Source organism: Pseudophryne corroboree, chromosome 1 (genome assembly GCF_028390025.1).
Source record: "Pseudophryne corroboree isolate aPseCor3 chromosome 1, aPseCor3.hap2, whole genome shotgun sequence".
Classification (NCBI taxonomy): domain Eukaryota; kingdom Metazoa; phylum Chordata; class Amphibia; order Anura; family Myobatrachidae; genus Pseudophryne; species Pseudophryne corroboree.
The window spans coordinates 558,811,368-558,838,339 of record NC_086444.1 but is presented as its reverse complement, the minus strand read 5'-3'; the positions used below and the strand labels follow the sequence as shown (position 1 = coordinate 558,838,339).

At 38.6% G+C, this 26,972-nt stretch overlaps 2 long non-coding RNA genes across 2 annotated transcripts in view; one reads left to right on the top strand and one right to left on the bottom strand.

Moving 5' to 3' along the window:
* Window positions 1–5,343: 5,343 nt before the first annotated feature.
* LOC134918419 (uncharacterized) lies at window positions 5,344–21,053 on the bottom strand. The gene is made up of 3 exons (XR_010177444.1): window positions 20,937–21,053; window positions 5,559–5,677; window positions 5,344–5,426 (listed from the first exon to the last, which is right to left on the bottom strand). It is a non-coding gene; the product is annotated as an uncharacterized LOC134918419 (long non-coding RNA).
* Window positions 5,415–26,972, top strand: part of LOC134918524 (uncharacterized) — a 167,992-nt gene continuing 146,434 nt past the window's right edge. The window contains exon 1 of the long non-coding RNA XR_010177445.1: window positions 5,415–5,485. This is a non-coding gene — a long non-coding RNA (uncharacterized LOC134918524). The remainder of the gene's footprint in view (window positions 5,486–26,972) is intronic.

The window sequence follows — 26,972 nt, the reverse complement described above, 5'->3', positions numbered from 1 at the left end:
CCAAAGGGGGGCCATCAACTGAGTCTCAGCATTGGGTGAAAGAAAGCCTAGCTTGGCCTCCCTCCATTGAGGGTCTATTCATGAAGCAGTGAATGGAGTGGAGAAGTGAGCCAGTGTAGAAGTTGCCACTGGCAACCAATCAGCTTTGAAGTAACATTTATCAAGTGGAGTCTATAAAATGATATGTAGCAGCTGATTGGTTGCCATGGGCAACTTCTCCACTCTTTTCACTGCTTCGTGAATAGACCCCTTAGTACCATTTTACTAGGAGTATACCTGCAGCTCCCCCTGACTGACACACTATTCTGACAATGTCACTGTCCTCCAACAGTTGCAGTAGGTGAGTTGATGACTCGGCTGTCTGTACAGATAAATGTCTAGTACTAAGTGAGCACTAAGTTCCAACAGGCAAGTTGTGAGGTGATAATGAATCAATCCTTCTATAGAGAGGAGAAGTTGCCCATAGCAAATTATTAGCTTATGACTATCATTTTGTAGAATGTACTTGATATTTGCTAGCTAGAATCTGATTGCTAGCTTCTCCGCTCTATGGAAGGTTTGATACATTTTACCCAAGGTTCAGGTAGTCCCTCTAGATCTCTGGAAAACTAGAAAATATAGGGGATATTTTGCAAAGTGTGGAGAGAGATAAAGTAGCGAGAGATAAATACAAACAAGTCAGCTCCTATCTGCTGTGTTACAGGCAGTGTGTGAAAAATGACAGTTTGGATCTGATCGGTTGGTACTTTATCGCTCTCCAAGTTTATAATAAATCTACCACTTTATTAAATCAGTCACCTCAAATTCCTCTAATTGCTTTATATACTTGATTATAAGGTACATTCTCACATATACTACAAACTAGTAACTGTGAATATCTGTAAAAACAACTGTAAAAACTATACTCATATTTGTCACTATACAGCAAAGAAAACAATACCTTGTAATACTGTATATTTCATTTCAGTGCCCATTTTAAAAGATATTCATACTATAGGTTGACTAACATAACAATGTATTTAACACTTATACTCTTAGAAACAGCATCTGTTTCACAGAACTTGTGGCAAGCTTTTAGCAACAGAGGGTTTCCTCATTCTCCCCAGTTGCCCTGATTGTTGATTAGGAGTGGGCTAGACTGTAGTCCTTAGCTGACTAGCTGCTGGAGGTGCTCATTTCCTGCAGGTCATGGGATTGTGTAAGCTTGATCACTGCCAGTCCAGGACCTGGACTGTATATGTTTTTTATTGTTTGTCTGCCATGAGCCTTGGCCCCTGGGATGTATTATAGTTGTCTGCAGCTTACCAGCTAACCCTGTCATTGGGTAGTATATATCTAGAATGTGTCCAATATTCCAGGATTCCAGTGCAGACTGTATATTTAATTTCTGCTACCAGCAGGACCAGAATAAGGTCTGTTGAGGCCCTGACTATCTTGTAAGGGCCCTACCAATAGCGACAGCATGCCCTATCACCAAGGTGTTTAATCTAAACATACTTCTCAACACAGTGCAGGAATGTTCTGATGCCTGGATTGGTTGGGGACGTGTTCTGGGAGCTGGCTGTATTGGGTTACTGTGCTGAGATTTTCAGTAAGGGACTTGAATCTGTGGCAGCATGCCTCTCCCCTGGGACACAAACGACATGTGTTGTTACATTATTCTGGTGTGTGCAGGGCCTGGCAATGCTGAGGAGGAAGGCTGTCGCTCTATCCCTCCAGCATCTGCCCTAGCTACAAATCGGTAGGGGCCCTCTGGTGGCCTTAGATACCAGTTCAGCTGCCTGCAAGCTCTTATTAGTTAGCTCTGGCAATGCCCTCTACCAGGTGCTGCTTTATTCCTGTACTACTCAGTTACATCTGGTGTGTTTGTTTAATATCCTTAAACCTAGGTAATACCTTGGGGTGATAAGCCTTTACTATTTGTTGAAGACTTGGGAGCAACTGAGTAGTGAGTACCAGTAAGTGCGAATAGCTTTAAGGGAAAGGCAGCTTGCTATTGGTAAAGTGGTTCTAAAGGTTCTATCACCTCTCTATGGTGGTTCTAAAGGCCTTACCACCTTTCTATTGGTATTGCCATAGCACATCAACTGTATTGACATAGGCCCTCATTCCGAGTTGTTCGCTCGCTAGCTGCTTTAAGCAGCATTGCACACGCTAGGCCGCCGCCCTCTGGGAGTGTATCTTAGCTTAGCAGAATTGCAAACGAAAGATTAGCAGAATTGCGAATAGAAATTTCTTAGCAGTTTCTGAGTAGCTCCAGACTTACTCCTACATTGCGATCAGTTCAGTCAGTTTCGTTCCTGGTTTGACGTCACAAACACACCCAGCGTTCGCCCAGACACTCCCCCGTTTCTTCAGACACTCCCCCAATTCTTCAGACACTCCCGCGTTTTTCCCAGAAACGCCAACGTTTTTTCGCACACTCCCAGAAAACGGGCAGTTTCCGCCCAGAAACACCCACTTCCTGTCAATCACACTACGATCACCAGAACGATGAAAAAGCTTTGTTATGCCGTGAGTAAAATACCTAAGCGCATGCGCTCTGCAAACCTTGCGCATGCGCAATAAGCGACTAATCGCAGTATAGCGAAAATCGGCAACGAACGAACAACTCGGAGTGACCCCCATAATTCTGTCTGTTTCCCTTATTTGTTCTCTTCTTTCTCCATCTTAGTTGCATCTACCAAATAATTCACTGCCCACACTTCACCCAAGGTTAGTTAAAACACTTAATCACTGTCACTGCATACAAATCCGCCCCAGAATCCTTGCCATGCAGTAGGCTTCCACCAATTATATAAATCCTGTCACAAAACATTATATAAATCCTGTCACAAAACATTAAATAAATCCTGTCACAAAACACATCAGTTTCAGAGAAATCCTTATTCTCAGTTAAAAAAAAAACACATTCTTAATAGACCACAAAGTCTATAAAAACACAATTAGTATAACGATTACTTATAAATTCTATGGAGCAATACATTATTTAAATACAGTAAAGCCTATATGATCACTGCCCTCCTTTGTAAATTCTAATAGTATTTTATATATTCTCTTACATAAAGAAAAAAGCAAATATTAAAATGTAAAAATGATAATGCATTTCTATTTTCTGTTGTAAAAAAGATTTTCATGTCAAGATAGCTCATGGTTATATCTTATAGGACTCTTAATGGTATTAAAAATGATATTCAAACTGAAAAATCCACACTGTAGAAGTGTGGGGAAGCTCAGAACTGACATACAGTAATAACATCATTTACTATGGAAAGATCAAGTAAGTATACATCAGTATTTTCAGAGTCACACACAAACTGATCACCAGAGGGCATTACTCCTTCACTGTGGAATATGTAGGTGTGTCTGTGACCAGAGAAAATGTTGCAGATCTGGAAAGCTGGCTAGACAATAAGACAGCATGTATGACTATGTAGAGTTTGTACACGGCTCTAAAATGATTTTTGAAAACTCCTCCAGATACTTGGCATTATGTCCCTGTACCTGCCAAATACAATTGAGGTGCAGTTGTCGGTGTGTCTCTATGTCTCTAGGATTGCAATCCAAAAATCTGATAATTTCACTGCAGTTCTACCTCTGCATTATGAATCAGTTACTTCATCTGAAATGTGGCTGAATATATTTGTGCACCAGATGCAGGATAGAATTGGAAAATCTGAGGCCCAAACCATATACATGTATTTCTAATCATACTGTTTACTGTTCCAAATCGATTTTCACATTTAATATTTGAATGTATCTATTACTGATCATCCATCCAAATCCTTTAGGTTTTAGTCTCCACACACTGTTGCGTTTAATTAGAAAATGCTTACTTTTCATAAACTTTGACCATGCAATATATATTAACTATAAATATATTAATAAGATGTGGTAGTCTATGTATTATTTGCAAACAACAATATACAGCAAGGCAATAAAATTGTAGACAACCAGTGGGTCCTACACATACAATAGGTTGATTAGATCTTGGCAAGTGATTTAGAGGTTGACCATAGATATGTTCCAAATACATTTCTGAAAACTTGTATACATAAATATGATGTCATACAATAGACTATATTATAAGGCAATTCATCATCAAACAGGGGACCACACTAGAAGCTTCAGAGGGCCACATCCAACCAAATGATTATCTTAAGCAGATGCCACCTAAAGAAAAATTCTTTTGTAATGCTAAAGGTGTATTTTGCATAATATGTACTTAAATATTGTTAGGATAGTTTCTATTCAATTTATGGAAATATGCTTACTTTTCACATAAAGCCATTGTATAAATAATTTAGTAATCTACAATTAATATTGTTTTCGATAATCTTAGAGCTGTCATTTAATGATGAGGGATGTAAGATATAATAGATGGATTTTGTTTACACATTATTTCTTCTGTTTTCCCACAAGTAAAAACATTAAACACGTTCTTCTTCTTCTCAAAGACATTGTAAATGTAATAGGGTACTTAAGAGAGCAGTCAACACTCCTTTAATTTTGAGATGATCTGCTGGTTGCTGAACGTCATGGTAGCTTGTTGCCATGGCAGTAACTTTCGAGCAGTTTATAGCTGTAACATCTTATAAAGCCTCTTGATAGCAAGATCGAGTCTTGATTAGAGACAAGAAGCAACATGTCTTCAGTGCTGTATGAGGTTTATCTGTAGATTCAATCTTTAAAAAACTATGGCTACTGTAAAGACACTATGGCTGGAGAGAGGTTATAGCCCTGAGCACAAAAAGCATCCTTCCTTTCACTGTTCTTCTTGCCTGCCCTCCATTTTTTGAACATATAAGTATGAAAGTAGTGGTTTAAATATTCAACAGCATTTCAAGGAACCAATACCTCTTTTTTCCAATAGATTACAAGTCCTCAATATAACATTACCTATTTCTGCTTCTTAGTCTGTATTAATTTGTATTTGCGGGTAAACATCATTCTTTTCTATTTACAATAATTTTGGGTTTTCCCATAGTCTATACTGGCAACCCATAAATAAGTAATAACAGGATCAAAATCAAAACAAAAATACAAAGAAAGGCAAAAATGTCTTATAGTCTTATTTATGGTAATGTGATGATATCAAACAGCTTAAAAACATCCTTTCTCATCTTTGATGTTTTCTATTTGAGATCATAAGCCTCAGAAAAAAAACAAAAAAAAACATCTCTTTCCATAACAAACAGAGCAATGCTTGTTTGGTAGAAAAAAAAAATCAACCATTGTCCAAATGAACCAGTAAATCAGTAATTTTTTTCTTCTTTATTTACAAAGACACATTTTGGTGTTTCCTGTTTTATTGAACATGTATATTTATAGTTGGGGTTTTTTCAGGAAATCTGCAATGCAGCGCAGAGAGATTTAAATATTTCCAGAACGACTGTAGTAGTCATCATTTGCATTCCACTGACTCACTGAAAGCAGAAACGTCCAAGCAGAAATACAGAAGATAAAAGAGAAACCATTAATCCAAGTAAGATTACTGGCACAGTATCTTGATCCTGTATTCTCCCTTATATGAGACAAAGATTTTACTGTGTACATACCTCTGGCTTAGCCCTGCAAAACAAGCAATAGAGCTTTGTAGAAGAAGAACATGTTAAAGACACAGTATGACTGGAGATGTAAACTCAATAGATCTTCATTGTGTGGTACAGGACTTGCTCTACAAAGGAATAACAAAGACAAAATGCCATATTACTATAAAGTGGTACATAGACTGCCAATGCTTTTCAGTTGAATACCGCATTACAGGAACCACAGTGCATAGCAAGATTGATGTTTCCCTTAGCAACCAATCAGATGCTGTCTATCATTTTCTAAAAGGCAATTTGAGAAATGACCAACAGCATCCTATTGGTTGCTATAGGCAACATCACCAATTCTCTGTTTTAGAAGCTTTAGTAATCCTATACATTAATTTATTCAGCAAAATTTGCAAATTGTCACTAAAAATCAATGGGCCTAATTCTGAGTTGATCGCAGCAACAAATTTGTTAGCAGTTGGGCAAAACCATGTGCACTGCAGGGGGGGCAGATATAACATGTGCAGAAAGAGTTAGATTTGGGTGTGGCGTGTTCAATCTGCAATCTAAATTGCAGTGTAAAAATAAAGCAGCCAGTATTTACCCTGCACAGAAACAAAATAACCCACCCAAATCTAACTCTCTCTGCACGTTATATCTGCCTTCCCTGCAGTGCACATGGTTTTGCCCAATTGCTAACAAACTTGCTGCTGCGATCAACTCAGAATTATCCCCAATATCCAGATGAAAAGTTTCGCTAGGAATCTATAAGCTAAAAAAAAAAAATGCTTAATGCATACTTAACATGATGATACTTAACATGATGATACAAATAATCTTTATCTAATACAGCAGAATAATCTCCACCAATTCTACTACTATGATGAGCAGTTCTGCTGGGAATTTAAATATGGCCAGGTCATTAAGGCATCTGTAATAATCACATGATTTGTTATGCACATTCACTATTAATTGATGTTCCCTGTTAGTAGAAATCCATTGTGTCTATGTTATCCCAGGAGAGGCCAGATTTTAGAGACTGGAGATATAAAGCAAAACAATTCTCATGTTTACATAATTTGCAGATCCCCTATAGAACCCCCTATATACACTTGGATAATGTCACTATGATACAAAAGGAAAAGTAAACTAGATATATTCACTGAGGTCCTGTTTTTAGTATAATGAAAATGGAAGACTCAGTAACCAGGGACAAGCACGAAACAATATATAAAGCATATGCACATGTGAAAATGGCAGTACATCATGTGCAGAGTTACCCATCTGGAATAGTAAAACAACCCAAATATATTTATTTTTCGGACTACCTAAGAGATGCAAGAGGAATACACAGTGTTACATTTATTTATTTATTTATTAGCAGTTTCTTATATAGCGCAGCATATTCCATTGCGCTTTACACTTAGAACAACATTTATAGAACAAAACAGGGCAAAGACAGACATAGCGGTAGGAAGGTCCTGCTCGCAAGCTTACAATCTATAGGGAAATAGGTATTGATACACAAGGATAGATGCAACCTGTTACATAATGTTTCCCCAGATTGCTGGGTTCTTAGTGGGTTGTATGATATGATCACCCAGCAATGTTGGAAGACAAAATGTGAGGTTATGGGGACTGTGCAGAGGGAATGTAACTGGATAGGGAAGCATTGAAGGTTATGTGTGTGGGTCAGGAATTTGGTAGGCTTGTCTGAAGAGATGAGTTTTCAGGGAACGTTTAAAGGTTTGGAGACTAGTGGAGAGTCTTATTGTGCGTGGGTGGGCATTCCACAGAGTGGGTGAAGCCCGGGTAAAGTCCTGTAATTTTGAGTGGGAACAGGTAATACATCTGGATGAGAGACGCAGATCTTGTGCAGAGCGGAGGGGTCTGGTAGGGAGATATTTTGAGATGAGTGAGGAGATGTATGATGGTGCAGTTTGGGTAATAGCCTTGTATGTAAGTAAAAGTATTTTAGATTTGACACGGTAGAATACCGGTAACCAATGGAGGGACTGACAGAGCGGATCAGCAGACGAAGAACGCCTGGCGAGGAAGATTAGCCTCGCAGCTGCATTTAAAATGGATTGAAGTGGTGAGAGCCTATGTTTGGGAAGACCAGTAAGGAAACTATTACAATAATCAATGCGGGAGATGATGAGTGCATGGATTAGAGTTTTTGCCGTGTCTTGTGTAAGATAAGGGCGTATTTTGGATATGTTTTTGAGGTGCATGTAACATGATTTAGAGACAGATTGAATGTGTGGAACAAACGACAGTTTAGAGTCAAGGATGACACCTAGGCAGCGAGCTTGTGGGGTAGGGTGGATAGTTGCATTGTCAACAGTTATGGCAATATCAGGTTGGTAACTACCCTTAGCTGGTGGGAAAATAATTAATTCTGTTTTGGAAATGTTGAGTTTGAGATGGCGAGATGACATCCAAGATGAAATGGCAGACAGGCATCCAGTGACACGAGCCAATACAGATGGTGATAAATCTGGGGAGGATAGGTAGATTTGAGTATCATCAGCGTACAAATGATACTGAAATCCGAAGGAGCTGATTAGTTTACCAAGAGAGGAGGTATAGATTGAGAAAAGCAGAGGACCTAAGACTGAGCCTTGCGGTACTCCAACTGATAGAGGTAGAGAAGAGGAGGTAGAATCAGAGAAGCGAACACTGAAAGATCGATTAGATAGGTAGGATGAGAACCAAGTAAGGGCTGTGTCCTGAAGACCTAGGGACTCTAGTGTTTGTATGAGAAGAGAGTGGTCAACAGTGTCAAAAGCAGCAGAGAGATCTAGAAGAATAAGTAGTGTGTAATGGCCTTTTGATCTAGCAGTGACCAGATCATTCACTACTTTGGTCAGTGCCGTCTCCGTGGAGTGTACAATGTATTAGTACACTTATGCGTTTATCATTTTACCCACTAACAGCATTGCTTACCATGGTCTGCTACTGACCTTAGTTACCCTGGAACTGCATTGCTTACCATGGTCTGCTACTGGCCTTAGTTGCACAGGAACTGCATTGCTTACCATGGTCTGCTACTGACCTTTGTTACCCAGGAACTGCATTGCTTATCATGGTCTGCTACTGATCTTAGTTACCCAGGAACTGCATTGCTTACCATGGCCTGCAACTGCTCCTAGTAATTCCGTAACTGCATTACTTACCATGGCTCGCTACTGATCTTAGTTTCCCAGGGACTGTATTGTTTACCATGGTCTATTACTGACCTTAGTAACCCAGCATTGCTAACCATGGTCTGCTAATGACCTTCGTTACCCAGGAACTGCATTGCTTACCATGGCCTGCTGCTGAGCTTAGTAACCCAGGAACTGCATTACTTACCATGGTCTGCTACTGATCTTAGTTACCCATGTGCTGCATAGCTTACCATGGTCTGCTATTGATCTTAGTTACCCATGAACTGCATTGCTTACCATGGCCTGCAACTGATTTTAGTAATCCAGGAACTACATTACTTACCATGGTTTGCTACTGATCTTAGTAACCCAGGAACTGCATTGTTTACCATGGTCTGCTACCGATCTTAGTTACTCAGGACCTGCATTGCTTACCATGGCCTGCTACTGATCTTAGTAACCCAGGAACTACATTACTTACCATGGTTTGCTACTGATCTTAGTAGCCCAGGAACTGCATTGCTTACCATGGTCTGCTACTGATCTTAATTACCCATGAACTGCATTGCTTACCATGGTCTGCTATTGATCTTAGTTACCCATGAACTGCATTGCTTACCATGGCCTGCAACTGATTTTAGTAATCCAGGAACTACATTACTTACCATGGTTTGCTACTGATCTTAGTAACCCAGGAACTGCATTGTTTACCATGGTCTGCTACCGATCTTAGTTACTCAGGACCTGCATTGCTTACCATGGCCTGCTACTGATCTTAGTAACCCAGGAACTACATTACTTACCATGGTTTGCTACTGATCTTAGTAGCCCAGGAACTGCATTGCTTACCATGGTCTGCTACTGATCTTAATTACCCATGAACTGCATTGCTTACCATGGCATGCAACTGATGTTAGTAATCCATGAACTGCATTACTTACCATGGTTTTTTTTACTGATTTTAGTAACCCAGGAACTGCATTGTTTACCATGGTCTGCTACCGATCTTAGTTACTCAGGACCTGCATTGCTTACCATGGCCTGCTACTGATCTTAGTAACCCAGGAACTACATTACTTACCATGGTTTGCTACTGATCTTAGTAGCCCAGGAACTGCATTGCTTACCATGGTCTGCTACTGATCTTAATTACCTATGAACTGCATTGCTTACCATGGCATGCAACTGATGTTAGTAATCCATGAACTGCATTACTTACCATGGTTTTTTACTGATTTAAGTAACCTAGGAACTGCATTGTTTACCATGGTCTGCTACTGATCTTAGTTACCCAGGACCTGCATTGCTTACCATGGCCTGCTACTGATCTTAGTTACCCAGGACCTGCATTACTTACCATGGCCTGCTACTGATATTAGTTACCCAGGAACTGCATTGCTTACCATGGTCTGTTACTAACTTTAGCTACCTAGGAACTGCATTGCTTACCATGGTGTTTCACTGACCTTAGTTACCCAGGAACTGTATTGCTTACCACGGTCTGCTACTGAACTAGCACTGTATATTAATAAATAACTTAGAGAACAAAAATATTTTTCTATAGCAATTCCATAATAGCCTACTTTATGTAAGCTCTCTTTTTATATTAGATGTATTTTTTGGTGGGTGAAATCTTACTGGGGCAGCTTATCATAGCTGAGTAATCTGAGGAGGTGCTTTACATAACATTATGGGAGCAAGGTAAAGGACTCAGACACACATTCTGATGGCGCTATGTATCTGGGTGACATACTGGTCGTGCAGGGTGGAGTTATAAATGCACTAGACTAGCAAGGCAGGTGTCGATAACCCAGTAAGGAAGTGCTATATTGCACATCAGAAACATAACAGTAATATAATTTGTGAAGAAATGGGAAAAAAAACCTCATTATATATTGATTATTTATTAGCAATCACTCTTAAATGTTCACTCTTTTGATGTCCTAAGTAAACTTTATCTGAATATACTGTATTTGGAATGAAATGATTGCATTAGCTACTTTAATAGTACTAGATGTTCTACCCATTCTTCGCAGTGGATTTTCTGATTTTCATGGTTATAAATATGAGTGTTAAAAATTTGGTCAATCTATAGAGCTGTAAATTTGAGATGTCTTAATGTAAGTAAATATTAATCCGTAATTCTTGGCATTACCCGAGGAGCACCTGTAGCAGATACAGTAAAAAGTGACAGGACCATTTTTGTAGTTTGTTAAATTCTACACACTGGAGGTGCAATCCAAATTTTGATCTGATTGTCCATTTGGGCATTATTGTTCATGCAACGCAAGCCACGAATCGATAATGATGTCATTATGTTAACCCCCTTTTCATCTCCTAGGGGAGGTTTATTAAAATTCTCATTACATAGTTTTCCTATTTCCCAACTGCAGAATTCCTCTGCTACATTTCATCTTCCTAACTTATTGAGAAGTAATAGAATTAGTGATGAGTCAGTGAGTGAGTGAGTGAGTGAGTGAGTGAGTGAGTGAGTGAAGGCCTTCTCATTTTTGTAGTTGATTAAATTCTACAAACTGGAGGTGCAATTTAAAATTTTTATCTGATTGTCCGTTTGGTCATTATCGTTCCTGCAACGCAAGCCACGCATCGGTAATGATGTAATTATGCCAACACCCTTTTCATCCCCTTAGGGGAGGTTTTTTTAAATTCTAATTATGTAGTTTTCTTATTTCCCACCTGCAGAATACCTATGTTAAAATTTATCTTCCTAACATATCGAGAAGTAAGAGAATTAGTGATCAGTCAGTCAGTGAGTAAGTGAGGGCTTTCGCATTTACATATATAGATAATTTAAATGGAACATTTTGAATCTTTGATTTTTGAATGAATGGTAATTATATTTTTTTCCAATGGGGTCAAATATGAATATATACATAACATGCAAATGGATGTACAATGTGCAAGGAGTGCTAGGTAGTAGGGCAGATGTTTCATACATTGGTGCATATCAAATGTCCTCATTTAGAGAAGAGTTTGAATTTGCACTTTAGGTTACCTTTTGATGGGAGAGGAGCTTTCATTGTGCACCTGTACCATTGACCTACAACAACACAATACATATTCAGTTGCAAGAACTATGGGATATTCCATTGGTTCCCCAGCTCATTCTTTGCACCTGCTAAAATGCACCTACTGTTTTTTCATTGAACTATATTGTATGATTAAAGTCCGTTGTAAATTCTTTCATCATGACACAACATGCTGGCTTCGATTGATATTGTATGTGATTCATGAAGTGATGCTGGGACATTATTTCAGACAGCAGTGATGCTTTGATAGAAATATATTGCCAGCCTTATAAATATCATGCATGCCTTCTGATGTGTGTGCTTGGCATTGTATAAAGTCCAGAGCTTACAGAAAATACATACAGTACAATGTATGACTCAGTTAGTTAGCTCTCTTAGCTATAAGGTTAACAGGTTTACAACCATTTACTGTGTTACTGTCTTAGACAGTCTTTCATCTAGTTTATTCAGAAAGCCCTCCAATCAGTTTATAATGTAAGACTGATAAGTAAACACATTATATCATATCAAAATAGTATAAAATATGTAATACTAATTTACTCTTCAGCATAATAGGCATTAATACGAATAAGTATTTCAATAAAATGTCCACAGACTTCAAAACTTTATTAAGTTTCTTGTCTCTTGTGGGCACCCAGCTTCCTCATGAGCAAGTGTTAGGAGTGTGCATAGGTTCTCCTATAAATACCCACTCCATAGTGGCATGATAATTAGCACCTGTGTCATAATTAGAACGTTCAACTAAATCGTCCATCAATTTTAAATACACTTAATATTAAGGCAATTCTACCATATACTCAAATTAAATATTTAAAAAATATACGGGGCTAAATAATAACAACAATATATGATGCAACTAATCTAATGACATATGACCACAACAAGTCACATGACCGACAGTCACATAATTGGATAATCTATTTTCTCTCTATATAAGGTAATTTAATAATATTTCAATATATATTTTTCAAATATCCCATTTGGGTAAATGGTAGAATTACCTTAAGTGTATTTACATTTCATTGACAGTTTAGTTGATCATTCTAATTATGACACAGGTGCTAATTACCATACCACTATGGACTGGGTATTTATAGGGGGACCTATGCACATGCCTAACACTTGCTTTGCCATCCTGGAAGAGACCACTCTTGTCAGGAGATAAATGCTGACAGTGACCACGCAGCACCAAAAAGTAGCAATTATCTATGAACATGCCTTCTAAGGAATAACTGCATCCAAAGCATACAAGGAAAACACCCCCCACAATATTATGCAACCACCAAAAATCTTGAATCAGACTCTCAGAGTTATAATGTTCTTTGTGTTGGCACCACATTTATAGTCTTCCATTTATCACGATCATGACGAAAGTTGACTTATCTTATCATCTCACTATTATCAATAGCTCAGTAGTCCATTGACTTTGCTCTTGCACATTTCAAGCATTGTGGCAGTATAACTGGAGATGGCGCTGGTGAGCGGCATATTTTGTGTGGGGCAGGAGGGATTTGCCCGCACAGAGAAATAAAAGAGTGTGGGAAGACACATAGGGGGTCATTCTGACCTGCTCGCATGCTAGCTAGTTTTTGCAGCGCTGCAATCAGGTCAAAACTCTGCAAAACTGTGCATGCATATGCACCGCAATGCGCAGGCGCGTCGTACAGGTACAAAGCGAATCGGTGCTAGGCAATGGATTTAATGGCGAATCCATTCTTACCACTGATTGCAAGAAGACTGACAGGAAGAAGGCGTTTATGGGTGTCAACTGATCGCTTTCAGGGAGTGGTTGGAAAAACGCAGGCGTGTCAAAGCATTTGCAGGGCGGGTGTCTGACGTCAATTCCAGGACCAGACTATAGTAAACTGTCATAAAATAAATGAGGTGTGACTGAAAACGATATTAACTTGTACCTTTTGTGATGATAAAAAAGGAGACATTTAAAGTGACAAAGTAAAATAAAGCTCATAGTGGGTGTGGTCAGTGTAATAAGGCGCATGGTCCACCAGATTATGTCAGCATGGAGGAATTTGATCATATGAACAAAGTAATGCATGAAAGACTGTCATATTATGTGCAAATAAGGGACTTGAAGAGGAAGACAGCTGAAGAAATATTTGTACATAAGCAAGTTGAGGAAAAGTTGCATAGTAAACTATCTTCCTTTAAAATGTCCTTGAGACAAGAGCAAGAAAAGAGAACTGGAAGTTAAGGTTCTTAAAGAGACAGACCTCCAATTGTCAGTCAAGTCTGAACACTTTATGAAGGCTGATGAAGTAATGTACATGACTAAATATGAGAATGAGATGCTTTGTACAAAACATGAGAAAAAAATGCTTGAATTGTACAAAGGTGTTCTAATCTGTAGCAGGATGTGAAAGATTTCAGAAAATATGTAAAGGTCCAGTAAACTGATGCAGACAGCACACACACAAAGTTTAAAGAGTGTGAATTAAAGAGAGATTCTCTGGCTTAGAAGCTTTGTTGAGTAAAGATGAAATATGTCCAGTTGCTGCAGGCTCATGTTCAGTGCAAAAAAGGCCATGAGGGGAAAGACATGACGCAAGCTTTAAGAAACAAATACAGACACTCCAATGCAACTTGGCTGCAGCCAAAGGTGTTACAGAAGGTCTGATGGAAAAGAATGGATTTCTAGAGGAAGGTTTACATAAAGCAGCAGAGCAAAGTAAAGTTTTGGAGGAACAACTTAACCATTCACATGGCGTGACTGGAAAATTGCAAGGAGAAAGGGAGAACCTTGAGAAATGTTTGTTGAATATAGAAAAACAGCTGCAAAATCTCCAAATGGAAATTAATGCCAGAGATCTAGAGTTTCCATGCAAATTAAAAGTTGCAGAGTCTGAAATAGCTTTACAAAAGTTGAGACTCATTGAATTTGAAGATATTGAAAGCAATCTTCTGCAGTTTGAGAACATGTTGAAAAGCTCCATGGGAAAAATTGCCCAGCTGGAAGACCAGCTCTCTGCACTAAGGAATCATGCCACTTGGAAGTGGGAAAAGCAGAAGAGGAAGATAAATTGGATAACTGTGAAATATATTGTCATGATACTATCCAAACTAAATACTCTTCCTTTTAGATGTCAAAGATTTGTCACATTTGACTGCTCTGAATCCAGTTGGCTTAGTCCATTAGCATCTCAAAAGATTTAGCTGCAGATAGCCATCAAAGCTGTGGGATAAAGTTTGTGGATCAAAGGAGTAAACATTCAAGTATCTTACATGGACATAAGAGATTGGAATTTAAGAGTGCCAGTGCCGGTACATGGTCTGTTGACAGAAAGCCAAAGGCCTGAAAATTGTGAAACTGGTGGCTCTCAGGATAATGTTGGCTCCTTGAAAGAAGATGAGTTACCAGTGAAGAATACCAGTCACCAATATCGTGCTTTAAGGCTGAAGATTAAAGATGTGACAAACCAAAGCTGGCCAATGGGTGTGCCTTTCAGAGGTCTCAGCAAGGAAGCCTTCAGTCAGCTAAAAGCTATTCATTGTCTGAACCAGAAGAAACTGAGGAAGAGAACTTGCTTGATTTTGTTGACAAGTGTGAAGATGAAGTATGTTACTTTGGGAAAAAGTACCTCAAATTCTTAAAGCCTGACATATCCAAGAATAAATCTCAAGTGCTTCATACAGAAAACAGGAAGTACAAGTGATACCATAAAGTGAAAAAAAGTGAAAAAGAAAATAAACTCTGTAACTTGGATGATGAAACCCCCAGAGATGACAATAGCCTGGATGATCTTGAGTGCAGTGGATGGCTCTCATGAGAATAATGAAGATGGGCTTTGCCATAAGAATGCCTCATCCCATATTGCTCAACCCAGGGGTTTTGGAGATGGCGCTGATGAGCAGCATACACTGTGTGCAGCAGGAGGGATCTGCACACACAGAGAAGAATAGGGGTGTGGGAACACACATGGAGGCTAGCTTTTGCAGAGAGCCCAGGTAGGGCTGAAGCAGTGATACAGGCCGGGTGGCCAGGGTTCAGCCTGTAGGAGTCAAGGAGGACCCTATACTGCAACTGTGAAGCTGTGGCAGGCAGCCCAGTCAGCCAAAGACCAGGCCGAAACCTGTGTTACCCTGTAGGAAGCAGGACTGAGACTGTATATGGAAGCAGCTGTAGCAGCCCAAAGCCAGAGACCAGGCCAGAACCTGTGTTACTCTGCAGGAAGGAGAGTATAAGACTTTTGTGAGAGACTTTATGTTTGCAGATTAGTGGCTCACTTATAATGAGGGCTCAAAAAGTGAGATAGTTGCCCTGAATGGGGGCTAGGCTGTTGTTTTGTTTCTGTTTATTTATGCTGACAGTAAAGCCCTTTTCATGTATTTATTTACCAGAAAAGCTGTATGTGGATTCTGATTTAGCTCTTAGTCACTGCACCAAATACACACCTCTACCAAGCTAATTACCCCACATCATTACAACATACATTGGCAGTTGCGATGAGCAGTTTATGCACTGTAACCGGGCAATGATATCCTAGTCTCTGGGATTCTTTCTCAACATTGCTGTCTTAACGTTTTTCATTAAATTGCCTGCTATTTATCTGCAGTTGTTGTCCTGTTCTGCCATGTACTAATTAATGTACGGATAATGCTGAGTGTGTGCTTCTGCCCACTGTTTATCTTTGCCGATAATGCTTTGCTGTCAGAGTTCCATGCTGACCTCACCTTTACACTATTACTCAAGAAACATCAGCTATCTCAGCTGTATTAATCACTGACCAGGGGCATAGCCAGTATTTTGTGGGCCCCATAGCTACATTTTGAAGGGGTCCCCATCCCAATGCTTCTATGGAGACACTTCTCTGCAGCAGTTGTTAATTTTATGACCTATAATGGTGCCCTAGTTCATTTTCTGAACCATAGTAGAGCCTTATTTAATGTTATATCCCATAGTAGTGCCCTAGTTTCTTTATGAATCGTAGTAGAGCTTAAGTTCACCCTATGTCACATTTAAGAGCTGCCAGTACACATTATGCCGCATAGTATCCCCAAGTCACATTATGATATATAGTGCTACCTGTTCATATTGTGCCTCATTATAGTGCCCGATTCTTATTAAATAATATAAAAAAAAGCCCTCCAGTTCACTTTATTTCACACTACAATGAGCAGGTCCAGGGGCATACCTAGATATATTGCAGGCCCCATGGAAAAAGTTTGAAAAGACCCCTACGTATCACCCAATGGCAAGAAATGTATATAACACATGTAACTTTGACAGGGAAGGTGGGCCCCTCTCAGCTCTGGGCCCCATAGCAGCTGCACTGCTTGCACCTATTGTAGCTACGCCCTTGTCACTGACCCCTGCCAAACGTGGCCCAGCAATCATCTTTCTGTCAAAGCCACTGAGGCTTCATCTTGCAGCCATGATGCCATAATTAAATGTAGCTGGGGTGGACCATCATTTCTATACATGACACTGACCATACTGATAGTTATGTACTTAATGCATGAGCCACAACTATATAAAAGGCCATGCTTTCAGTATGCTTGAGTTATGTGCTCTACACTGGTGTTCGATTTTTTTCTCCACTATCTGTACATGTAAAAAGTTACATTTCTATAATACTTTATAAACATTATCTTAAGTATTACGTTATATTTGAACAACTTTTCCTACCAAAGATTTCCATGTCCAAGTTTTTTTTAAATAGTTGATGTTTAGTCTTTTAATGTTCCAAATGCATAGACATTTCCTGCAACACAGGTAAAGACTGGGACACCGTAATATACTAAAGTAAAATAAGAAAATGATGTTTGATTTTGAATTTTTGAATGCATGGAAAAGTTATACCTTCTCGAATAGAGATCAAACATGAATAGATGAATGACATGCAAATAAATGTTCTAGGTAGTAGGGCAGATGTTTTATACATCGGTGCATATCAAATGTCCTCATTTAGAAGAGAGTTTGAATTTGTGCTTTAGGTTACCTTATAATGGAAATATCTTAGCACAGGAGCTTTCATTCTGCAGCTGTTCCAGTGATCTATCATATCACAATATATATACAGCTACTTGTATAATGTGAACGCACATTATATTATTAGAATGTCAGCATTTCAGCAACTACATTCAGTGGACAATGGTTGCTGGCCTTCAATGACTCTGCAGTTTTGTCTCATCCCAATAACAAAACCTATTTCTTTCAATTAAGCTCTCCCCTAAAGCAGCATTACGATTTTGATAGCTTTCTGGAGACAGATCGTTGTCTGTATGACCTTATCTCTCTGTACGTTGGATTCAGCTATGAATTAAATTTCAGGAAATGATTCACTTTCCAATCATTCTGTTTAAACTGGCAGAAATCAGAGGCCTCAAGTGAGCTACAACAATGTACGTTGTAATTCATGTGGGACAGGTAAAGATCAGGCATGCTTAACAACCTGCACCAGTCATGCAAAATATTCCTGCTTTTCATTAAACCATACTTTCTTATCTCACAATGTTTCCATTCTTTTCTTCTAAATTCTTATGTATTGTTCATCATTTGTTTTGCTGTCTATGATGGTTTATTAAAAGGAACAATTGATGGTTTATGATGGTTTATTAAAAGGAACAATTGAACCACTCAAAGTTAAAGAAAGGAAACATATAATTGAAGAATAGTATGTGACATGTGTATGCAAAGATATGTTAACTAGGAGCATGTTGTTCCTGAAAGGTATATACAGTATATATATATAATGTAACAGCTAATACCAGAATGTGTAGCTCAATTATCCATTCAGGTTATCCTGATTTAACTGCCTAAAAGCATTTAGAATAATGTAGCCCAGTGTGAAACATTTATTTATAGATTCTTCTGTTACATTGTTAATTGCACGTTCCCTCTTGCTTATATTAATTATAAATCAATTTGCCTGAATATCCTTCTATGCATGCAGCCACCAAGCTGTTAACCGTGCATATGTTAATTATGCTATTATGGATATACTCACAAGATGACACGAATCCAGTATCAAAAGCAGTAAAGACAATCAGAAGAAAAAATGTCTGGCTGTATACAGCACTTTTCCATTGTTCTCTTACTTAAAATGATTTGCAAACAATATTTATGGATGTTTGGTATTATGGAGTTCAACCCATTTACTGATATGAACACTCTCTGCAACATGTGTATCCAATGTGGAATAGCTGTGTACAGTATGAAAGAGACTTCATAAACCTGTGTTTTGTTCCCACACAGGGCAAGACTGGCCATCTGGCACTACTGACAAATGCCAGAAGGGACGATGTCCAGATAGGCTAGTCCGGCCACACAGAGAGTGGGGCTGGTTGAGCAGCGAAGCCGCCTGTCTCTCTGCTCAGCTGCCCGCCTTCCTTCCATCCCACCTGGTTTACAGGGCGTGATACACAGCCAGGACCCTTTGACTCATGGCACACCCCTTGTAATACACCTGCGGCGAGTGCACACAGTGACGTGCAAGGGCTGCTTCATGGCCCCAGTCTGTCCCTGTTGTCACAGTAGTACAGTTTGATTGTAGAGGTTTAAACATGGCTCACAGATGTTATCTGGTCCCAAGCCAAGAAATGTGCAGGAAAAGAGAGTGCAGGAAAAACAGGTTGACCATGAAAGTATCACATTTTCAGAGCACTGTAGAAGGAGATGTGGGGTTGCTGGGATTATCTAGCAATTATTAAACATTTAATAACATCATGCTGTAAATATTATCCATGTTTGCTAGTGGTAAGGAATCTAAGTAGAACAAAATGACTTGTCAAAAATAATTATTTCTTCACTAACATGGAATACTTGCTAATAAATATGATTTTTTTATTATATAGTGATATATAGTTATGTTACAAAATGATCAGGTGGATGACCTGTGTGGCATCCCAACCTATATTGTGGGTTCAGAACAACAGATAAAACATTATAATATGTGCTGTAGCTATTACAATAACGCTACCTTATAACCTTTGCATCTTATCACAACCCACATAAATAGAGGCTTGTACAGTTGTACTAAGGACATGTTTTTTAACATCACATCAATATAGTTTTCCTCATTTATATACTGTACTGTACAATGTATATATGTTACAAATAACACAGTTGATTGTGATATATTGCTGGTGTCTATGTTAAGTAACAGCCACAGTCAACTAGTTAACAGTATATACAGCATATAACATTAAAAAGTACTCTGGTGAACTTGTGCATTTACTGTTCAAACACCAATTATCAATGCTATAAAGTGGTAAAACTGCTTGCAGAAAATATCAACAGATAACAAAAGCAAAACAATCAACGTGTAATAAATAGTGTATCAATAATGGTAGAATATGTCTAACTGTTACAATGCCAAGTGATGCAGCAAGCTGAAAAATCAGCCTTAACTCCAACCTCAACCATATGGACATTTGGCTTGTACAAAGCTGCTTCATGATTTTTGCAAGAACAGATGGCAGCTCTTCAGAAGGTTTCAAATCAATTGAAATTAGATTGAAATCTCAGACTGTTTCAGATTATCATGCCATGATTTCAAGCTAAAAACAATTTTAGAATGGCAGAAGGAATAGAAATATTAGTTATTTTTTTCATATGTGTGACACTTAAGATATCTGGAAGTACAAAGTCTTATAGTCTTTTTTTTATTAAGACATAAAATTTAAAAACTAATATAGTGCTCTGCAAGCTGTGCATGAAATTATACAGAAGTGTTAATTGAAATTATATTAAAAATATAATAAATGAGAGTACATTTCTGAAACTGTTATAGTTATCTGTACAAAAATAAATGTAATGGAGATTATAAGGTATCAAGAATCCCCCTCTCAACCAAACGTTCTGAAGAAACCATATTATACCGTTCCATTGGGAACATTGTTTGGTGGCCAATTAGGTAGTAAAATAGAGTATGTATACACAGGGAGCATGAAACTTTGAGAATGATCTTTTAGTAAACAATTGTTCTTCTCCTGCTAGGTTACTTTATTTCTTTAATGAAAAATAAGAACTGTTAGTGATGGTAATTGTAATTGTAATAAAAAATAAGGAAAATTGTGTCTTTCCTAAGTGCAATTAATCATCACCCGACATTCACAGTCTTTTTTTAGAGAAAGCAAGAGGTTACAAGCAATACTATGGTAATCATATGTGAGAGTAACTGCCTGTTCAATACAAAACCAACAGCAAGTCAATAAACATTGTGAAGTAGGATCCTTACCTGGAGTTCCCAAAATATAAAAAGACGCCGATGTTATGGCTAAGGATGTGTTCTATGGGGCTGAAATAAGCCACACGAGTACAGACATTGCAGAGTCATATGGGTTTCTGTCGCATCTTCAACTGGGGCATTCTCTTGTAGACAGTTTTCAGTGAGGGATGTCATCAGATTTGAAGGCTATTTATAGTTGCTTGGAAGTGTTGCCTGTTGTCAGACATATCCTTTGTTCCAAGGTAGGGCTGGTGCAAGTTTGTACTGATAATGATATTTATCAAATCAATTGTATGAATATTGGCAGTTCAATAAGAAACATACAACTCTCTACATGGGCACACATACACATGTAGTTCTGTGCATGCAATGACTGAGAAATGATCGACAATTCGTGTTTAATTCTGCACTATTATTTTTATTCTTCTTCTTCACATGGACTTTCCGTACATAGCACCAGCATATTACATTGCACATTACAATTGGGAACAAAACAGTAATAAGATAAGACAGAGTATTAACAGATAAATAGGTAAGATTGCCTTGCTCACCAGTTTATAATCTATAAGCATTGATACATGAGGATATGTGCTACAGTACATACTGCAAATTGGTCCAGCCAGATAGAAGAGATTTTTGGTGTGCTATATGATCCAGCCACAGTGGGTTATGTGAGTGTAGAAAGAGAAAATATATAAAGTTATGTGCGGACTGTGGACAGGGGCAGAGGATGATTTATCACAAGGCAACCATAGCAGCTGCTTAGGGCCCTGTTGGTCTCAGGGGGCCCGCCAACATGGCTGTATAAATGGCATTTGTGGCAGACCACCAAAATTGTCAGAGAGCTGAGCTGGCTGAATATTCCCGCCAGGCTGTCAGTAATTAGACAGCTGTGTTGGGTGCCGGCTCCAGTGCATGCCTGTGTCCCCAGTCCTGTGGTACTGTGCATGTGACCAGTCATGACACACGTGTGTATGATGTCAAATGCTTAGAGAGAAAAGCTAGTATGTGCACAAAAAAAACAGGAGGTCTTACAGTGTACTTTATTACAGTATTTATTACATTTTATATAACATCTACCACCTACTTCAAATTCCAATCAGGCGTGAGTGGGGGATGATGGGGGAGTAGACAGTGTCTAACATCTGCTGTGACAATCATGGCTCGGGAGGAGGCATATACTGACATATATATGATATATCAATATGCTATAATACTGTATTTTAGTACTACCGTGTATGGGAGATGCCTGCTACAATCAGTGGGGCACTGATATATAATCAATACAGTCACACTGAGTGAGGGGTGTAATAATGGGTATTGTAAGGGATGGGGGACCTACTAGGCTGCTACAATCAGTAAAGGGGGGGGGGGAGAGGCACTATAATGCAGTCAACACTAATGTAATTGGGTGTAATAATAAGTATTATAAGGTATATATCAGTGCCCCCCTCCCCCACACACACACATTGATTGTAGCTCATCACCCTTTCCCTATTAGCAGGTCCTGCATCCCTTATAATATCCATTATTGCACCCCTCAGTGACTGTGACTGTATTGACAATACTGTATATAAGTGTGACTGCATTATACGAGGTCTGACGATTAAGTTAGCGAACTGGCTACCGTGCAGTAGCAGATTTACCAGTAGGCATCCAAAGCAGCCGCAAAGGCCCAGCGCAACCCAGGTTGCTCGCCGACAGATCATGGAGTCAAGAGGGCATTTCTGATTTCCACCAAAAAAATGTCTGAGTGCTGGTCTGGCTGTTTACCCCCGGCAGGCTGCCAGGGACTAGATAGCTACCAGGTGTGATTATAAGGGCAGCATGGACGATGTAATGGTTAGTGCCTCACAGCACTCAGGTCATGAGTTCAATTCTCATCATGGCCCGTACTTGCATGCGTTTCCTCCGGTTACTCCGGTTTCCTCCCACAATCCAAAAATATACTTAATTGTCTCCCAACAAAATTAACCCTAGCGTGGATGTGTGCATGTTGTAGGTAATATATATTGTAAGCTCCACTGAGGAAGGGACTGATGTGAATGGCCAAATGTTCTCTGTAAAGCATGCAGGATATGTGTGCACTATATTAATAACTGGTAATAAATAGTAATCAATACACTAGTACAACTACCATCCACTTGCTATAATCGGCTATGGGCAGATTGGGGAGCATACACTGACTGGGGGTTAGCAGGACCTGTTTGCTACAATTGGTGGGGGAGCACACTGAGGATTGTTTGAGGAAGAGTGGCCCCAATCGGTGTCTTGCTTAGGGCCCCATGAAGTCTAAATCCGCCTCTGGACAGGGGAGTTGATTATTGAATAGCTTGCGGAGGTTATGTAGGTGGTTCTAGAATTTTAACTTGCCTGAAGATCTGAGTTTTCAGGAAATACTTGGACATTTGGATAAAAGAAAGTCTTATTGTATTAGGGAGGGAATTTCACAGGGTGAATGCAGCCCAAAAAAAAACCTGTAATCATGAATGGGAGCAGGTAATTAGTGTGGATGATAGACAGATCTTGTGCAGAGAGAAGGGACTGAACTGAGAATTATTTTGAGGTAAGTGAAGATATGTACTGTATGTTGGTGTAGTTTGATTACCTTATGTGTAAATAAAAGTATTTCATATTAAATTCAATAAAAAACAACCAATGTAGGGACTGACAGAGCGAGCAACAACAGAACAGAATTTATGGGTAGTGTAACTGCTGCATTCAGTAAAGATTGTAGGGGGGAAAGTCTGTTTAAGGGAAGAACAGTAACGAGACTATTGAAATAATGCAGGATATATTGTGTGCATAACATTTTTTCATTCTCTTGTGTGAGATATGGATGTATAGTATGCTGTATATATTTCTTAAATGTACATAACAGGATTCGGATACAGATTGGGGGGTACAAAGTACAGTACAGAGTCAAGGATGACACCTAGACAGTGAATTTGACTGGTAGGGTTTATTGTTGTGTTGTATCAGGTCAGTAACTTTCATTGGCGGGTGAAAATATTTGAAAGTTTGAGTTTAAGGTAAGATGACATCCAAGAAGAAATGGCAGGATGTTCAATAATGCAGGAAAACATGGATGGTGAGAGATCTACTGATACCCAAAAGAACATTAGTTTGCCGAGAGATGTGCTATAGATAGAGAAAAGCAGAGGACATAGGACTGAGCCTTGTGGTACACCAACTGATAGAGGAAGCTGAAAGGAGATGATCTGAATGAGTGATCTGATAAGTAGGATGAGAAATTGGATAGGACTCTGTATTGAAGACCTAGGGATTGTAGCAGTTGTATGAGAAGAGACAACAGTGCCAAATTCAGTAGAGAGATCCAGAAAAATTAGAAGTGATTAATGGTCTTTAAACACAGAAGTGATTAAATCATTCACCACTTTAGTCCATGCAGCCTCTGTGGAGTGATTGGGATGAAGGGCAAACTAAAGTGTGTCCAATAAGCTGTGTGATTCAAGAAAGTGTGTAAGGTGGTTGTAGGAAAGTTTCTCAAGCAGCTTGGAGGGCAAAGGACCTTCAAGTTTGGATGGTAATTTGTGAGAGAGTTAGGATTAGAATTGTGTGTTTTGAAAACGAGTAATCACTGAATGCTTGAATAATAACGGCAAGACACAAGTAGAGAGAGAGAGAGAGAGAGAGATTACATATTTTAGTTAAGGTTGGGATGAGCACAGGAGACAGAGCTTGGCTGATTTGTGAGGGCATAGAATCAAGAGTAGAGATAGTTGTGGGAGATGAGAAGAGAGTAGACACTTCATCTTCATTGTGATCAAATCAAGAGAAGGTGCCAAAGTTTTCAGGATTTGAACATGATCATGTTGGATCTCATCAATCTTGTCCATAAAGTACTGTAGGAATCAACATCTTGGGCACTGATAGTAGCCTGTGGGATTGGTGTCTAGTTATTATTATTATTATTAATAGTTGTTAATAAATGCTTTACGATGGTTCCCTGTAGCTCTAACCTTACTGAATGCTGTTTGATTTTAAAACTCTGTATCACAAAAGCCAAAGGTAGATAATTTGTTTAGATTCACTGTAATAAGACTGGACTGTCTACAGGTTAAAGACCTCCATACATCTGTTTCCATGACCCAGCCAGTACCACTGATCTGCTATCAATGATCATTGATCCATTGGGGAATAGGGAAAAATTCTTCATTTTAAAAATCCACGATTTACCGATTCTAACAGTTTTCAGTATTGATAGGGGATTTTAAACATGTTTACAAATCTTGATTCCCCAACCCTGACAGAAAACGGTTGTAAATCAGCAAATCTAGGATTTTTTTAAATGAAGAATTTCCCAGATTCCCTGATGGATGGCCAATCCACCAACTGGTGAATTGGCAGAAACTGTTGGGTCAAGCAATCAGGGAAATGGACTTTAGATGTATATGTTGCTTTTTCTCCTCTCAAACTTATACTTCAATATGCAATGTTGATCACAAGAACTGCAAAGTAATTATTGTAATGTTTTGACACACAATTTGTCAGGAAGTTATAAAAAGGACAAGGTTGGCTAGGCCTCTCCAAGAAAATTATATAAATGGCTCGTCATATGGAGTGTAAAATAAATCACCACTGGTACACAGCATTATAAAAAAATAATACTTTATGGATTGCACAGACACATATAATAACCTGTTCCAGCCACACAGGCAGCATAGTGAGCATAGCCACCTGTGAGAAGCACAGTTCTTGGCTACTGGAATTTTTCAGCTCTTTGGAAGTTCAGAAAACTGCCCTGCTCACTATATAGAACCAGTAAGACAAAGACTGTGTGGAAGTGGGCGTAGAATAGATTGTTCCATATGTACTGAATGCAGCACCCAATGAGAGCTGTTACAGTAAAAACAGTGTAGCTTGGCAAGAGTAACACACATGGTACTGATTAGGGGAGATTTTTTAAGTTTCCTGTGGCTCTAAAAGTCAACTTTAGTTCTTAAAAGTTGCAAATTAAGGGTAAATGTAAAAAGCCTTCTGACATATAAAGTTCCAGCCTTGTAACTGCATTAAATCTTCTACAAGATCCTCAAAGTAAAGCTTTGCACCAATTATGTAAAAACAACTATTTATACATATAATTAAAATGTTTCCCCTTTCACTTAAAAATATGTATATACTTGTACAAAATTGGTCTGACCTCTATAACTTCCGTTATTGCTTTCATTACAATGCTGCTTACAGGTTCTCATCATGTTCTGTTACCTGATTTATTTAAAATGTATTTATTTAAAACTGATTTATTTAAAATTCTCCTTAGTCCTATACTAACTTACAACCTAATTGAATCATTTACTTTTGTGTGGGTTTTTTTTTTGTAGCACAAATTGTCAGTATCTTCATATTTTCTCCGCTTTTATTCAATTTTGGAATAATTCCAAAATCCATTGTTTCTGTTCTTATTATTTAAATAAATGTACTGAAATACCCGAGGCAATCACATTGCTTCTTATTGCTATCTCAATAGGCATATTGTATTACAACAACCTTCCCCCCAAGAGCATCTGAAACACAAAACATTCCCTCCCCACCGAAAAAATGCAAAGGCCAATTTATCATAGGACAAATAAAACTGTTAATTGTAAAACTGTTAGTAATAAAATAAAACTGTTAATAATAAAACTGTTAACTGTTCCAGCCCAATACTGTCTTCCCCTAAACAGGCTTTCACCCCTACAATCTTTACTGAATGCAGCAGTTAGACTAATCGTCCAGCAAACTTTGTTCTGTTGCTGCTCGCTCTGTCAGTCCCTACATTGGCTGTTTGTTTTTTCAAATATGTTTATCAACGATTCTGTAGTTTAATATGACAATTCTTCCAATGACCTTTGTTGCATGAATAACAGTGATTGTTTTTTTTAACCAAATTTAATTTGAAATACTTCAACGTACACATAAGGTCATCAAACTACATCAACCTACATGTCTTCACTTACCTCAAAATATCTCACAGCTCAGTCCCTCCACTCTGCACAAGATCTGTCTATCCAGGGCCGTCTTTTCGTATGGGCTCACTCGGCT